We start from the raw sequence: 17,517 nt of genomic DNA, 5'->3' as shown, positions 1-17,517 counted from the left end.
CCACTGAGCCACTTAACTGCCCCTCAAAGCTATTGATTTTTTTTTTTTTTTAGTGAGGCAATTGGGGTTAAGTGACTTGCCCAGGGTCACACAGCTAGTAAGTGTTAAGTGTCTGAGGCCGGATTTGAACTCAGGTACTCCTGACTCCAGGGCCAGTGCTCTATCCACTGCACCATCTAGCTGCCCCAAAGTTATTGATTTTTGAGGATGTATTTTGTAGCCTGCAACTTTGCTGAAGCTATCATTTGTCTCTATTACCTTTGTCATTCCTTTAAATTTTCCAAGTAAACCATAATTTCGCCAGGAAATAAATTTTATCTCCTCTTTGCCTATCTTTATGCCTTTAATTTCTTTTTCTTAACTTATTGCTGTTGCTAGCATTTTCATAATTATATCAAATAATAGTGGGGTAAATGGAAATTCTTGTTTCACTCCTACTGGAAAAAGATTCTATTGTATTCTCATAACATATGATGCTTGCTTTTGGTTTTAGCTAGATGCTTTTATGATATTAAAAAGTTCCTCTATGCCTATACTGAGTGCAATTTAACCATATAAGAGTATTAGGTTTTGTCTAAGGTTTTTTTTAAAAAAGTATCTATTGAAATGGTCATGTGTTTTTGGGTAGTTCGATTTTTAAAATATGGTTAATTTTGTTGATTGTTTTCCTAATTTTGAACTATCCTTGCATCCCTGATATAAACTATGGGTTCATAAAGAATGATTTCCTAGATAAATCTCTGCACTCTGAAAGGATTTGTTTAAAATTTTTGAATCAATGTTTAGTAAAGATATTGGCTTATAATTTTCTTTCTGTGATTTACCATTCCCTAGCTCAGGTATTAGAACTATATTTGTCTTATAAAGGGATTTTGGTAAAGTACTTTCTTATTTAATTATTAAGAAAATTTGGGAAGTTTAGCAATAAACTCTTCTTTTAAAAATTGATGGCATTCTCCTGTGAATTGATCAGGATCAGGAATTACTGCCTTTGGTAATTATTTTTACAGCTAGATCTCTTTCCTTTTCTGAGATTGATATATTTAAGCTCTCTACCTGATCTTTTGACAGCTTGGGTATTTTATATTTTTGAAATCATTCCTCTATATTTTTTGTGATCTCTGTTTTGTTATATGACATATATTTTGATTATTTTAAAAATTCTTTTTCTGCTGTGATTTCACCTTGCTCTGTTACTATTTTACAGTTTGAATTTTTGTTCTCTTCTTTTTAATCAGATTAGTTAACTTTATTAATGTTACTAGTTTTTTCTAAGAACCAGCTGTTAGATTTATTTATTATTTCTATGATTTTTAAAAAATATATAACATCTTATTTCCCTCCTATTTTTAATATCTTTTCTTTAGGGCTCATTTTAGATTTGTTTGTTTGTTAGCTTTCCATTTTTAAACTGCACATTAATTTCACCAATCCTCTGTTTTATTCTTTTGCTAAAGTGTATTTGGAAAGATATGATTTCCCCCAAGTACTGATTTAGCTATATCTCAGAAATTTTGTATATTGTTTTATTATAATTTTTGTTTATATAATTACCCATTGTTTCTATAATTTGTTTTATGACCCATTAATTAGGTTTTTATTGTTTAGTTTCCACTTGGTTCTGTGTTTTTTGTTTCTGACCCTTGAACTATATACTATTTTCATTGTTATATTCTATAAAGGACATAGTAACTATTCTGCCTTTTTACATATATTTAAGATATTTCTATGCCTAGTATATGGTCAAGTTTTGTAAAAGTCCAACATGGTGCTGAGAAATATGTATATCATTTTGCTGACCCATTTAAAAGATGTCATAATTGTTTGAACTCTAGTTTCTCTAGCGTTTTAAGTTTCATATTTTTCCTTTAGTTTACCTTTCTGCTAGACTTATCCAAAACCAAGACAGGGATATTGAAGTTTCCTGTCACTATTGGGTTATGGTCTATGTCTTTTTATGCTTCAAATAATGTTACCTATATGAATTTAATGCTAAAGCACTTGGGGCATAAAAATTTATTACTGATATTAGTTTGTGGTCTATGGTTCCTTTCAGAGTAATTTAATTTTCTTGTTTATCCGTATTTACTTTTGGAATTTTTTTGTTTTGTTTTGTCGGCATCCTTGCTTTGATTTTTTTTTTTGACTCATCTGATGTTTGGTATAAATTTTTTTTTCTTTCCCCTAAGGTTTATTTTGTGTATGTTTTTGTTTTTCAGATGTGTTTCATATAAGCAACAGACTTAGACTTTTTTTCTTATCTAATCTGTTACTGTTTTAAATTTTATTAATATTAGTTAATCTAATATTAATGCTAATTAGGTTTATATTTTTCTCCATCTATAACATATTTCTCTTTATACCTTTTTTCACTCTCTCCATTTCAGGTACATCTTACATGTTATAATGTCATGTTCTCCAAAAAGGAAGATTCACCTGTAGGCAGGATGTCACCATGTTCTGTCCATAATTGCATGCCTATCTCTTCACTATTACTTCCACCTGACTTTTGCCCTCACCCCTGTTTCCTTGTGTACATTTAGGAAAAAAAGTCTCCTATTGGTCTCTTTGCTATCATTCTGTTGCTGTCCTTGCCTGCTTCATTTAGTCATTCCTCTTGCATTTCTATTGTTTGGGGTATTTGAGAAGCAAATCTTTTCAGTTCTGGTTCATTCTAATTTTTTTTCAAATACCTCTTTCTTAATGAACATCCATTTTCTTCATATATAGTTAAGCCCAGATTTGCATGTTAGGTCATTCTGGGGTGGGGGTGGGGCATTTCCTCCTACATTTTCTGTTGGTTGTTGAATAGTTTTGCATTATTTGATTTTCCTTTCCTACTTATGAAGGTCTTTGTCCTGATTGTTTGTTTCTGAATTGAGTTGTTGAATTTAACCACAATGTGTCTTGGAGTTTGCAATATTGGGTTTTGTTTTTGTTTTTTGTTTTTCTAGAAGTGAACTGAGAATTCTTTAAATTGGCATAAATTGGCATTTAATTTTCTATGATCAGAATTTCTGGGTAGTTCTTTTCAAGTACTGCTTACATTATGATGTTAAGGGTTTTTGCCTTCTGGGAGACCTGTGATCCTTAGATTGTCTTTGCACACTGTGTCTTTGAGATCAGCATGTTTTATTTGCATTGTGAGCATATTTTCTTATAGTGTTACTGTGTTTCATAAATTTCCTTCTTCTTGATTGTCCTTCATTTCTGTATATTTGCATTATTTTATTTTATTTTTTTTTTTTGGAGAGGCAATTGGAGCTAAGTGACTTGCCCAAGGTCACACAGCTAGTAAGTGTCAAATATCTGAGGTCAGATTTGAACTCAGGTCCTCCAGACTCCAGGACCAGTGCTCTATCCACTGTGCCACCTAGCTGCCCCATATATTTGCATTCTTCATCTGTTGTTTCCTCTTTTGTTTCTTTGCTAAGGCTTGCCATCACAGATTCCATTTTTTTTTCTCTTCTGCCCATCATGTTTGATGTACATGCTATGCATTCTGCTCTCATAATTCTCATTTCTCTCTTAAAACATTCAGGAATAGCATGTTCTGTTTCTGTGTTCTCCTCACGTTCTACAGAGTCCTCTGTCTCATCAAGTGTTGGATCATTTTCCTTTCTTTTTCAGTGTCTACGCATAGAAGCTTAAACTTGCAACTTCTGAAGGCCATATTTCCTTCTGTGGTTGGTTTCCTGATGATTTATCTGCCTTTGTTCAAGAGCTTTACATTTTCTTCTTCCTCAGATCACTGGTAATTGTAGTCTCCTCCTTCTGCTTATTTTCCACTGTTGTGTGCTAAATGCTATGCTCTTTCCCTCAGGCTTAGTGAAATACTGCACAGCCCCATCGCCCAACTCCATGCCCCACATGGTGTCTTGTCCTGTCTCTTTTCCTCCGTCCCTTTGTTCTTTGTCCTAGCACAGGCAGTTTCAGAATATTACAGCACTAGTACTTTAAGGTTGTAGCTCCTGGCAGAGGACCTCCTAAAGGGCTATGGCCTAGCGGGCTATCTGGGGAGTCCTGGGCAAATTTCTATAGCCTGGAGCCAGGGTCTCTATAACACTGGAAAGAGGAAAAGGGAACCAGAGGGTAGGATTAGATTATTTCATGAGTCCTTGGGTCTGCTTGTTTAGCCTCACTTTTGATAATGGAGTAAGTGGGAAGGAGTGCTGAGTGAAGTCAGGGTCAGTGAATGGCAGTTCATGATATTTTTTAACGTTCTTTTGGATTCTGTGTATGCTAAACCATGGAGACAGCTGAACTTTATCTTTGGCAAATAATTTCTGTTTTGGAGAGATACGAGAAGTTGTAGGGATTCAGAGAAAATATCTAGTCCTCTATCTTATTTTGTATGTGACCTGGATTACTAAACAATTTTTGTCACATAATGAGCCCTCCAAATACTGAAATCTTTGAGTTTATTTTGGTTTTACCTAACCAAGAACAATGAATGTACCTCCACTTAGAACTATATTTTTTTCAAAAGGAGTTTTTTTTTTTTTTTTTGCATGGAAATGAGGGTTAAATGACTTGGCCAGGGTAGCACAGCTAGCAAGTGTCAAGTGTCTGAAGCTGGATTTGAATTCAGGTCCTCCTGAATCCAGGGCCAATGCTTTATCTATGGTGCCCCCTAGCTACCCCCTCAAAAAGAGTTTTATTGTTATGTTTATATAGCTCTTCTGGTAAATCTTAGAAGATACATTCTCAGATATTTTATAGCTTCTGTAGATATTTTAAAGGAATCTCTTTTTCAAGCTCTTCTTCCTAATTTTGGGGGGGATATATTTAGGAATATTGGTGATTTCTGTGGACATCTTAAATCCTGCAACTTTGCTGAATTTTTATATCATTTCATTCAATTATTGAAATTATATTGAAATAATTGACTCTCAAGGGTTGTCTAAGTTTTAGCATCATGACAATTTCACAAAGCAATAATTATGTTTTCTCTTTGCCTGTATACAAAAATTAAATATAACTAATCTGAAAAAATTATATCTGTACTTATATGAAAAATTATAACTATAGCTGAAAAATTCTAATTGGGCCGTAAGTCCCATCTGGGTCGTCATTCAAATGTAAAAATATATTTTAGGGGGCAGCTATGTGTCACAGTGGATAAAGCACTGGCCCTGGAGTTAGGAGTACCTGAGTTCAAATCCGGCCTCAGACATTTAACTAGCTGTGTGACCCTGGGCAAGTCACTTAACCCCAATTGCCTCACTAAAAAACAAAAACAAAATATATATATATATATATATATATATATATATATATATATATATACATATATATATATATATATATTTTTTTTTTTTTTTAACTAATTGGTGGGCCTAATCTGTGGACTCTTGAGTGGCTGGCTATCTGACTGCTATTAATTGTCTGAGTCAGTCTGTTAGGGACATTTATAAAATCCTCACAATGCTCCTCCCAAATTGATAAGCAAACTCTTCTTTTAATTAAATAATCAAAGCAGGGTTACATGAAACAAACTTAGAACTGAATACAAAGAGAAATGTATAAGACCTGACTGCCTTTAATATAATAAAGGCCATTGCACCCTCTCACCTTTCACCTGAGGGTATGATGGCTGCTGCCCTTGCTGCAACTGCTGCTTAGAGCCATGCCTCACTCAGACCAGTTCGCCTTCAGTTCTCTCCAACTTTCCCAGTCCTCTCTTTTTCACTCTTTAACTTCTCTCTACCTTCTAACTGAAAAGCCTACTGCTTCACGGCTCGACTCCTTTCTTCTAACTCCAAGCCCCCTGAAAACCCCTTTAGCATCCTCATCCCCCTGGTGTCTCTCTACCTTCTTGCTAGCTCTTTCTCCATTCCCTGCTTCACTTTGTACTGTAGTGTCTCTGCCTCCCGGGCTATATATCCCTTCTCTCTCAGGTGATACTCAGGCTTGTCCTCCCAGGGCCAACCGAGCCCTGTGCTGCCCGCACTAGGAGCTGGAGGCTGGGAGAAGCAAATCTGGTGTCCCTCCAGTTTGTGTGTGTGTGTGTGTGTGTGTGTGTGTGTGTGTGTGTGTGTGTGTGTGTGTGTGTGTGCCTCTATGCTGTGCACATGGGCCATGCCATGCCATACCCGGGGCCTGGGGTTTTTTGTCCATGCAGCTTAGCCGGGCTCAGAGGCCTCCTGCAGCTGAAATGGAGAGGGAGGGGCAGCTCTGCTCCAGGATCCTGAGGCTAATTTTAATGCCCACACCTGTGCTAATTCCCTTAATTTTTTTCCTCTTATCACTGCTATCACTAGGGTTGTTATCCATCATTAATATAATTTTTATTCCCAGAACTAGCACCCTCCACACAATATAAATGCTTTTTGAATGATGAAAAGTATATTTTCCCCCTATAGCCCCTCCAAAATGTATCATTTTTCTTTTTTGTCATCTATATTTACCATTCTACTAAGTATAAGGTGGAATCTCAGAATCATTTTAACACCTCTTCTTTCAATAGATGGTTAACTACAGATGTTGATGTAATCCCATCCCAATCACTTTTTAAAAATATTGTACTTCATTTATGGGGAGAAGATTATACTTTTGAAATGGAGTAGAAGGGTTAGTTGGGACTTTATTGTTGGAATTTTGAAGCCTTGAGAAAGTAAAATTGATAAGTATTAAAGAATTAAAATAAACAAGAGGAAAAAGGAACTTATATTAGAGTTTCATTCTAATGCCATGCTTGGGATTCATGTCATACAGGTAAGAAAATCTTACAATGTTTTCCTTTTGGCAATTCAAATCAATCCTTAATGAACAGGGACCAAGATGGACAAACCTTAGCCTATATTCCTATCTATGGTTAATAGGGTGAGAGTGATGTCTCATGATAAATGTTTTCATTTTCCTATACCCTTCTATGCCTTGGTTATTGTCTCACATTTATATGAGTCATAACAATTCAATAGAGCTCAAAAAATTCTTTCCATTAATTATTCTTCCTAAACATCCCATAAGTTGATGTGATAATAACATTCTTATTTTACTAAAGAGGAAATGAAGATTTGGATATATTAAACAACTTATGTAACCTAGTATCTACAATCATTTTAATAACTTTTAGTTCTTCTATGGATTTCATTGATAATACTTTTATTGACCTGTTGTACCTATGATGTTTAAAATCTAATGTGTGGTTGCCTTACTCCTGTCCCAAGTGTGGGGAAAACTAGCTAGGGTTTACTTATAAATTAGAAGCTTTAGCACCAGTTTTGGGCATTAAGCATTTATTAAACCATACCAGGTAATAGTAAAAAGAACACCTGGGGGGCGGCTAGGTGGCGCAGTGGATAGAGCACCGGCCCTGGAGTCAGGAGTACCTGAGTTCAAATCCGGCCTCAGACACTTGACACTTACTAGCTGTGTGACCCTGGGCAAGTCACTTAACCCCAATTGCCTCACTAAAAAAAAAAAAGAACACCTGGGTCAGAAAGATAGGGAAGCCTATCTAGGATCTATGGGAGAGAGAGGAGAAAAAGAGCCACCTTCCCCTATGAGTATCAGGCCAAAAAGAGAAAGTTCCTGTGCCTCTGAGAGCAGGCACTCCCTGTGGTCCAGAAGACAGGCGGTCCCAACACACTGCTCCAAGCTAGTTGGCTGGTAGCATTCAAATCCATTTATTGACATGACTTGAAGGCAGTCCATGAACAGAATGTGCTGATGTCAGAGTTCAGATCCTCTGACAGGAACAAGGCTTTGTGAGATAACTTCTTGACACTGGGCTGACCTTAAAAAGGTCAGCCAAGCTCTCTCAGCAGGGGGGCCCCTGAAAGTCCCAAAATTCTTATTATTAATAATTTTCTCACATACCTCTGTCATGAAACATAGGAAACATAGGTTAAATGGAAAAGGAGTCTCTCTCTCCCAATAATATAGTTATAGATAGAGATACAGAACTATAATGACAATGGAATTCAGTGGATAGACAGCTGGCCTCAGAGCAAGAAAAACTTGAATTTAAGACACTCTGAAAGGGTCTTGGGAACTTTTGAGCATCCCCAAACCATGTTTCAAGAAATGATGACCTACAACAATATCACAGGTACAGTCATTATTTCTATCCCTATAGCTATATAATGCTAGATCAATAAATACAGTTAGATATTCAGATACATAAAAATCTTCTAAAATGTTTTTAATTGGAAGAAAGCTTTATATTGAATCTGGAAAGGCAAATGTTAAGATTTGGGTCAGAAAATTCAAGGTCTTTCTTTAACCAAGAATGTTTTCCCCTTGATTCTTCTCAAATAAATAGTTCATAATTGAAATACTAGGAAGAGCTGATGTGTTAGAGAAATTTTTACACATATCAAATGTTGAAGATTCCTAGTTATATGAAGGAAAGCAGATGAAAATATTTATACCAAAGAGATGTATTTGCCTCAATAATATGGATGCTCTATTGCTTTGTGTGGTAGAATTCCAAATGTACTGCCAAGCAGTGTCAACTTTCTGAGCCAATATTAGATAATTTAGAGCAATGAGGCATGATTTGTTTAGTAGATCAAAATAAATCTTTGAAGTATCTTTTATTGAAATACTTTTGAATTATATCATTGCTATAGTTAGGATGTATGCATTGGCATGGCTCATTGAAGATGGACACACTAGGGCCTCATTTTTCAGGACATCTGACACTCCATTGCATAAAGCATCAGGGATAAAGAATATTGTTTCTTCCTTAAAGTAGATCTATTGAACTCATTGTGAACAAGTATTATGTGTTAAAGTTCAGCTAGCTCACACAATAATTAGTACTTTAAAATGTATTTAAGGTATTGTAGCTGTAAAAATATTTCAAATATGCAAAACAAATGAACTATCATTTCCAATTTAAGCTACTTTTAATATATATTATTAACAAGATAACATAAATAACTTGTAGCTTCTTTATCTTTATAAAATCTGTCATGTATTTTTTTAGATCTTGTTTGCTGTAACATTTACATAAATGTAGATAAACCAACCAGAAAGCTTTCATAATAATCCAGGCATGAGGTGATGAGGGCCCATACCAGGTCGGTGGCAGTATTGAATGAAATAAGTAGGTCTATATGAGAAATGTTACAAAGGCAGAATCCATAGAACTTGGCAACTCAATGGATATGGAAGGTGAAGAACAGTGAGTAGTTAAGGATGCCACCTAGATTGTGTGCCTAAGTGACTAGAAGGATGGTGGTTCCCTTAATGGTTATAATAAACTTAGAAAGAGGGGAGAATTTTTGGAAAAAGATAATAAGTTCAAATTTGGACATATTGAGGTTAAGAGTACAGTTGGAGATGTGAGACTAGAAGATAGGGGAGAGGTTAGGGCTAAATAAATAAATAAAATCTAAATAAATAGATCTGAGAATCAACTGCATAGAGATGATCATTAAATCCATGGAATAAGTCACCAAGTGAAATAGAAGAAATAGAAGATGGTCAGACAGAAGCTTGGGGAACACCCATGAGTAGCAGAGATGTTTTAATGTAAATTCCTTTGGGGTGTGGGTTGGATTAGATGGCTGATGAGATCCTGGTCAGCTCTCAATCCTGTGAAAATTCTTGTTCAGAAGATTTTTATTTCCCATTTGTTTCCTTAATAAATAGCTCTAGTGGTGGCATCACTAGGAAGTGGAGCTTGAAAAGAACCTTTGTTCTTAATATATAATACCATATTATGTCTCAAAGATATTTTTAAAGTTCACAGCTCCATAAATGATATGATTGCATCTTCATTCTCTGCCAATAATGGATTTCATCCTTATTTTTTTTAAAAACTTATTTAGCAGGTGTGAGATAATAGCAAAGATTTTTTAAAAATTTACATTTACATGATCAACAAATAGTTAGAATATTTTTCCAGGCAATTAATGATGATTTGTGTTCCTTCTTTCAAGAACTGCCTCGTCATAGCATTTCACCATTTATTCACTGAGTAATAGATATTCTTCATAAATTTGTGTTAGTTCCTTATATACTCTTGATGTATCATTTTCATTAGAATCTTATAATAATTTATAATTTTATAATAAATTTCTCAACCTGCTTTTTTATTTTCTTTGAAATTGTGAATACATTGCTCTGTATAGTGCAAACTTTCTATTTTTATATAATTACATCCATTCATTTTGTGTCATTTTTTCCTCCCAAGATCTAAACTTCTAGCTGTAAAAAAAGACATTTCTTGGCCTCAAGGGTTAGCTTGCAAATAAGCCCAAGTTTAAGAATTCATAGATTCAGCCTCCTATCCAAAGAATGAGATTTTTTAAGCAGTGTGGTTCTTAGCAAGATGATTGTAGATTTGATTCTCTGTGTTGGGAGGAAGAACAGCAAGGGTCTAGTAATATAAAGAGTTAGGATTGGAAATGCTTTAACCCTTCCCTACCCTGAACTATTACAATCAGTCAATCAGTGAAGAATTAAAGCGCCTACTATCTTCCAAGCACTATATAGCTTACTCATGAATTCATGAAGAAGTGAGGAATTCTCTTGATGTGGTAGGTAGATTCACCATGGTCAACTTAATGGAGCACATGGACAAGAGTCATCCAAGATGAGAAGGCATGGCTGGATCACAATCTATATTGCTGGAGAGAACACCCAGACAGATATTAGACTGTGAGCTCTTTGAGGGCAGGGACTGTCTTTTGCTTCTTTTTGTATCCCCAGTCGTTAGGACAGTGCTGCAATAAATGTTTATTGATTGAATGATTATCTTCACTGGTGAGATTATTTAATATTTTTGAATGTCATTGAAAACAGTCTGTTTTCTAAATATATTTTCCAGTTATAGTTTTAATTTAAGGTGAATATTAATAATTCATTGTATTTAACAATATGTCATAGCTATATTATTTTATAAGTTGGGAAATTGATGACAGAGATATTGAGTAATTTGCTCAACATTACTAGTGTTGACAAAATCTGTTTCCAAAGAACTCATCCTCTTACATATTCCCATTTTAAAAGTTTCTCAAGGATGGATTCTGAGAAGGCAGTAGAATGAGATGTTTCATAGGGACAGCTTTCCTAACACCATAACAAATAATACAAGTTTAAAAAATGCTGAAAATTCAGCAATTAGGAGAAGAGCATAAGTGAAAGAATTTGTCACAAATGTTCTTTTGATGTGATATGGAAATAACTGAAAATCTGTATATTAATCAGTAATCAATACCTCTCCCTATATAACCATTTCATCTCTTTTTTCAGTCATATGCACTAAGGATGATTTATTTTCTAATGCTCAAGCACAAGTTATAATTGCTAATGTACAGCATCTAACTTAATATATTGTCCATAAAATTGATCTGGAGTGATATGTAATCTTTATCCATTTTGTACATTATTAATCTTTCAATATTTTCTGATTGGCAATGGATCTTATTGAAAAGGCCCCATAGTGATCTGGGGTGTGAGACAATAAGTACAATCTCATCTACAAATAATAATATGTGGAGAACCTCACCATTTACAAGGAGTGTCTTACACTTGGATTTTGCAGGTCATCCTCCATAATAGTGATTTATACTTTCAATGAGCACATCTTCCTGTTTTATCCCTCATTTAATATTGATAAACATTGAACAAAGGAGAAATGCAGAAACCAAGAAAACAAAGGAAAGAAGGAGAATTTGAGAAGAAGTCATCAGTAATCACTAAAATACAATTTGGAGGATCCTATATACTCAGTAATTATGTTTCCCGCTTCATAGGGGATAAGAAGTGCACCTGGGATTTCATTGATATGGAGACCTCTTGGATGAGGGAACTTCCTCTACCCTAGTAGATTAGCATCTACTCTGCAATTTGTACTCAGTTACCTGGAGCAGTGGTCTCATATTCCAATAGAAATGGGCACTAAGTATATGTACAAAGTATATAAAGATCCCTGTAGGTGATACTGACTTAGAAAACCAAATACTAACATTATGTTCTATTGTACTTATATATTTTGTTAAATATTTCTTTCAGGTTCCTAGACTAGTTCTCTACCCACTACACTGAATTTTCTTGGAATTTTTAGGAATTCAGATATTAAGTATCAGTTTTGACAAAAGAGATGTGGAATTCTATGTGTGTATATCTTCAAAATATATAGTCACAGCTATATAACTCCACTAACTGGTTATGCCACATGCCTCCATTCCCTGAAAATGGACTTGCCTAGGGGCAGGTAGGTGGCGAATAGCTGTGTGACCCGGGGCAAGTCACTTAACCCCCATTGCCCTGCAAAAAAAAAATGGACTTGCTTAAAATGAGTAATTTCTAAGTGGCATTCACAGAAATACATAGAAGTTTAAAAGACTTGATACTCTAACCTGGAAAAAAGAAATACATTTCCATAGGCAATATCTTTCTTCTTTTGAACTTAGAGAAAAAAAAATCCAGATGGTATCATCTGCATTCTTAATCTGTTTTTACACTAACAGCCTTAATCTGTCTTTACAAAATTTCAGAATTTACAGAATGTTCTTGTCATATTTTTCCATCTGTTCTTCAAAGCACCACATGGGGCCCTACTCCCAGTTGTATTCAAGTATTTAAACATTGTAGGAAAACGAAGGAAAGGACTGAACCACTGATCAATGGATCTCATAGAAAATTCTTTTGATTTGAGAATATTAGAGTTCTAAAACTGAAAGGCACCTTACATTAATACATAAATCAAGTATGCTTTAGTATATATAAATCTTGGCTTACTTCTCGTCCACTATTTGCTAGCCTGATGACTACTTTTCAAGTAACTAAACTTTGTGCTTCAATTCTTCCTGGAAAAATTGAGGGGGGAAAAACCATGCTGCCTCTAAATGATGTCAAAAAGAGAAAAATAGCTTATCTTCATCTCCTACATTTTAAAGGAATGCTATGATTTAGAAAAAACAAACAAAACTTTGTCCTTTTCTCCTTTCTCCCCACTTTCTTTGTTTAAATATTTTATTGAAGTCTTTTGTTTTACATTGTCTAACTTTACCCCTGAATCCCTTCACCCTTCCTCCCAGAGTTGCCTCATGTCACAATTTTAAAGAAAAAAAGGAAGAGGAAAATGAAAAAAAAAATCAGCAAAACTAATAAATATATTTTTTAAATCTAAAAAAGAAAGAAAAAACCCACAATGTTCCAAACCTACCTCTGAAAAGGTTTAGGGTAAAAATGTCTTCTCATTTCTTTTATTTGGAGACATATTATAATTTTGAAACTGTCATCTTCAATTGTTTTATGATTATTTTTTCCATATACCTACTTGTAGTCTTTTTGTGTAGTTTTAATGACTGTGTTTACTTCACCTTGTTCATATATATCTTCCCAAATTTCTCTGTAATTATAGTATCTGTCATTTCTTATAGCACAATATTAATTAATTATAATCATCGTTATATTGTGTTCACCCACTGTCTAACTGATGAGCATCTACTTTGTTTTCATTTCTTTGCTTTCATAAAACAACACTGCCATAAATATTTTCTTGTATATGGGATATTCTATTTTAGCAATAGCTTTCTTGGGGCATATGCCTAATAATGGAGTCTTTGGGTCAAAGCACATATAGAAGATAGCCATTTTATTATCACAATTCAAAATTGTTTTCTTTCTTTTTTTTCTTTTTTTTGTGGGGCAATGAGGGTTTTGACTTGCCCAGGGTCACACGGCTAGTAAGTGTCAAGTGTCTGAGACCGGATTTGAACTCAGGTCCTCTTGAATCCAAGGTGGTGCTTTATCTTTTGTGACATCTAGCTGCCCCCAAACTGTTTTCCAGAATAATCATATTCATTCAAAAATCCACTGTGAATGAACTAGTGTGCTTATCTTTCCACAGCCCATCCAACATTCATTAGTTTCTTCTTTGGTCATTTTTGCCAATCACAGATAAATATAAAACAAATCTGTATGATGAGTATAAAGCAGTGATTTATTGATTTATTAAAAAAAAACATTTTGGGGGGGGAGTGGGGGGAGACAATAGGGGTAAAGTGATTTGCACTGGGTCACATAGCTACTAAGTGGCTGAGGATGTATTTGAACTCAGGTGCTCCTGACTTTGGGGCTGGTGCTCTAGCCACTGTACCACCTTGCTGCTTCCCCAAAATACATTTATTAGTAAAAACTATGTGCCTAGTATTTTACTAGATGCTGTAATAAATACAAAAGAAATTTAAAAGAGGATAATGTCACTTTGTATCTCCCCCAGGGACCATCACCGCACTCTGCATTTAAGAAATTTTGGTCTAATTAGATTAAATTGATCTGAACGTACTTACGATTTCATTGGACAAGAAATACAAACCTGAAGCAAATGGAGAAAAGTTACAAAACTTTAAGCTAATGTATGTTTGACACTGAAAGAGCTTGGAGAATACAAGATAAGGAATAGATTACAGTTGAGCTAGGTTAGTCAGAGAAGGTTTCATAGGGTACTGGAGAATTGGGATGGTACTTAAGGGCCATTTAGATTGGTGAAGAGTGAATAAATGCAAGTAGGAGGACAATATATATCCACATAATGGCAGGAGTGATGGAAAGCTTTAAAATGGAATGGAATGAGAATTTGCAATTAGTGATAGTGTAGAATTTGAAGGGGTAGGAAATGAAATTAAATAGGTATCCTAGTCACATGTAAGGAGTGAAGCATCTGTGATTTGATCACATGATGCCAATTTACTAATGTGTTCTGTCGTGAAAATTTCTAAGTTGCAGGGTCTGATGAAGAAAAAGAAACAGCAAAGTCTCCAAACTGTAGGAAAATAGGTTTATTGAGAGAGGGCCTATCTCACAATAAGCTAGTCTTAGGCAGGTCTAGGCCCTGAAAGACCCCAAATCTCTGGATTCAAGGGTATTTATACCTAATGGGCTCCTCTCACATATACAACAGATTAAAATAACTCATGTACATAAGACACAGGGATCATGGGCACATGTAGGGGGCAGCTCTTGTCCAAAAACTAGTTCTGAAACATGCAGTCCCTGGATCTCTTAAAGCTGATTGGTCCTGTCATCTGAACAGAAAACACTATTCTGGGGCAGCTAGGTGGCACAGTGGATAAAGCACCCACTCTGGATTCAGGAAGACCTGCCTGAGTTCAAAGCTGGCCTCAGATGCTTGACACTTACTAGCTCTGTGACCCTGGGAAAATCACTTAACCCCCATTGCTCCGCAAAAAACAAAACAAAACAAAACAAAACAAACAAACAAAAACAACAACAAAAAAACCCACTATTTTTTTTTTTTTTGGTGGGGCAATGGGGGTTAAGTGACTTGCCCGAGGTCACACAGCTAGTGAGTGTCAAGTGTCTGAGGCTGGATTTGAACACAGATCTTCCTGAATCCAGGGCTGGTGCTCTATCCACTGCACCACCTAGCTGCCCCCCAAAACCCACTATTCTTAAGATCTTATTCTTTAAATCGTGTCCCATTCTTTCTCTAAACCTGATTGGTTCCTTCAGCTTAGAAAATGCTATTTTTAGCACCTTGGTTGAACATTTAACTTCAACAAAAGGAACATCAGTTATAATGGTCTTAGAAACAAGTTTACAATAAAATTGATACATAAGAACATATTACTACATTTGCTTAAGCCACTAAAATTATGTAGAGTAAACTGAATTTTATTTCAAATTGAACCACTGACCTCTAAGGGTTGGGGCAAATCTCACTCACAGGTGCAGTGAAAAGGTTGCTGAACCTGGAATTAGGAAGATGTGAGTTCAAATCTGGCCTCAAATACTTACTAGTTGTGGGACTGGAGGGAAATCATTTAATGTCTGTCTGCTTAATTAGGGGCAGCTAGGTGGCGAAGTGGATAGAGCACTGGCCCTGGAGTCAGGAGTACCTGAGTTCAAATCCGGCCTCAGACACTTAACACTTACTGGCTGTAAAATGGAGATAGCAATTTTTTTTTTTTAATGGAGATAGCAATAGCACCTGCCTCTCAAGGTTGTTGAAGACAAAATGAGTTCACATTTCAAAGCACTTTAAAAAACTTAAGATACTACCTGCTACTACTATGCTAACTACTGGAACAATTAGCAAATATTGCTGTTTTTTTCCTTCTTGACAGTTTATGGCATCTTTTTTTTTTAGGCATAATGGAGAGAGCTGATCTTAAAATCAGCAAGATGGGGGTTCAGTTTCTGCTTCTGACACATTCTGACCATGTGTCTCTCAGAAAGTCATTTAATCTTTTTTCCCCATAAAAGTATTTTATTATTTTAGAGTTACATGTAGACATAGTTTTCAAACAATGGTTTTATAAGATTTCCAGTTTCACATTTAATCTTTTGATGCAGCTCTCTGAGACTATAAATTAAAAAGAAGTTGCTGACCTACACTGTTAGAGGAAGTTTACCCACCTGGGAGATCTCTATGCCAATGAAAACATAGACCTAGTACCCATCTTGACTCTTTCTTTTAGGCATATCATGCTTACTTATAAGCAAGAAGTAGAAGAGGTCCCTAAGATAATTTACTTTTCTCCACAATCAAACAAACTATAATGACATCCTTTTAAAATTTAGCCATATTCAATTCATGTCTTCCAAACTCAAGCTTAAAGTATATAAGAAATGAGATGGTCCTGAATATCTATGGAGACCACTTTATTAGACCATTTCTCTTCATTTCTCATAGGATGGATGAGTAAGGGACAGAAAGATAGAGAAAGTTAACTGAATTATAGTACTTTGGAGAGAGCATATTTCAGTGATTAAAATTCATTATAGAAAGAGAGAGGTACTACTGACCACTATATCGGATATATTTTAAAGAACAGATAGTATTTTTACATATGGATTTATACACACACATACATGTACACACACACACACACATATATATATACACTATATATAACATGTTCATATAGATATGTGTGTGTATATATATATATATAAATACATATGTATTTCTGATTAAGGAAATATCCATTAAGGAAGTATTAAAGAAATACCCAAACTATTATGTACCTCCATTCTTGAATGAAAGGAAAGGATATTTTTGCTTTCAGACTTTTGCCTGGAGCTAAATAAGCTTCCTGATCTTTGAAATATAGAATCATGCTCTGGAATATGAGTTTTTGATTTAATATACTAATAAAGCTTATGATGTAGGCAGAAATAATTATGTCTTTCAGAAGGACTGCCCAAAACTAATTAAGTAGGAGCCCACAATTAGATGGCTTCCCCAAGGTCCTCTAGTGGCCAATTCATTATTGCTGGAGAAAGAACTACATCTTTTCATTCCCCTATTCTGTGCAATTAAGAACACATTTTGAGTTCAATATTGTCCACTGAGAGGAATCAGTGAACCATTGTTTGGCATGTAGAAGGCTGACACAGTAATCATAGAACAAGTTGTTATTTGTTGAATGAAATGTTTAAATTATTTAAGAAAATTAGATCCTTCTCCCTGGATAGAACTGGAAGGGACCATATAATCAGGCTGAACTTGAACTACTGGGGAAAGCCAATTGTTAAATTTTCACTATGAGTATTTACACCTTGGAGGCAAATACTATGAATCAT

This window comes from Dromiciops gliroides, chromosome 1 (assembly GCF_019393635.1).
Source record: "Dromiciops gliroides isolate mDroGli1 chromosome 1, mDroGli1.pri, whole genome shotgun sequence".
Taxonomy (NCBI): Eukaryota; Metazoa; Chordata; class Mammalia; order Microbiotheria; family Microbiotheriidae; genus Dromiciops; species Dromiciops gliroides.
Note: the sequence above shows the minus strand (reverse complement) of the source record.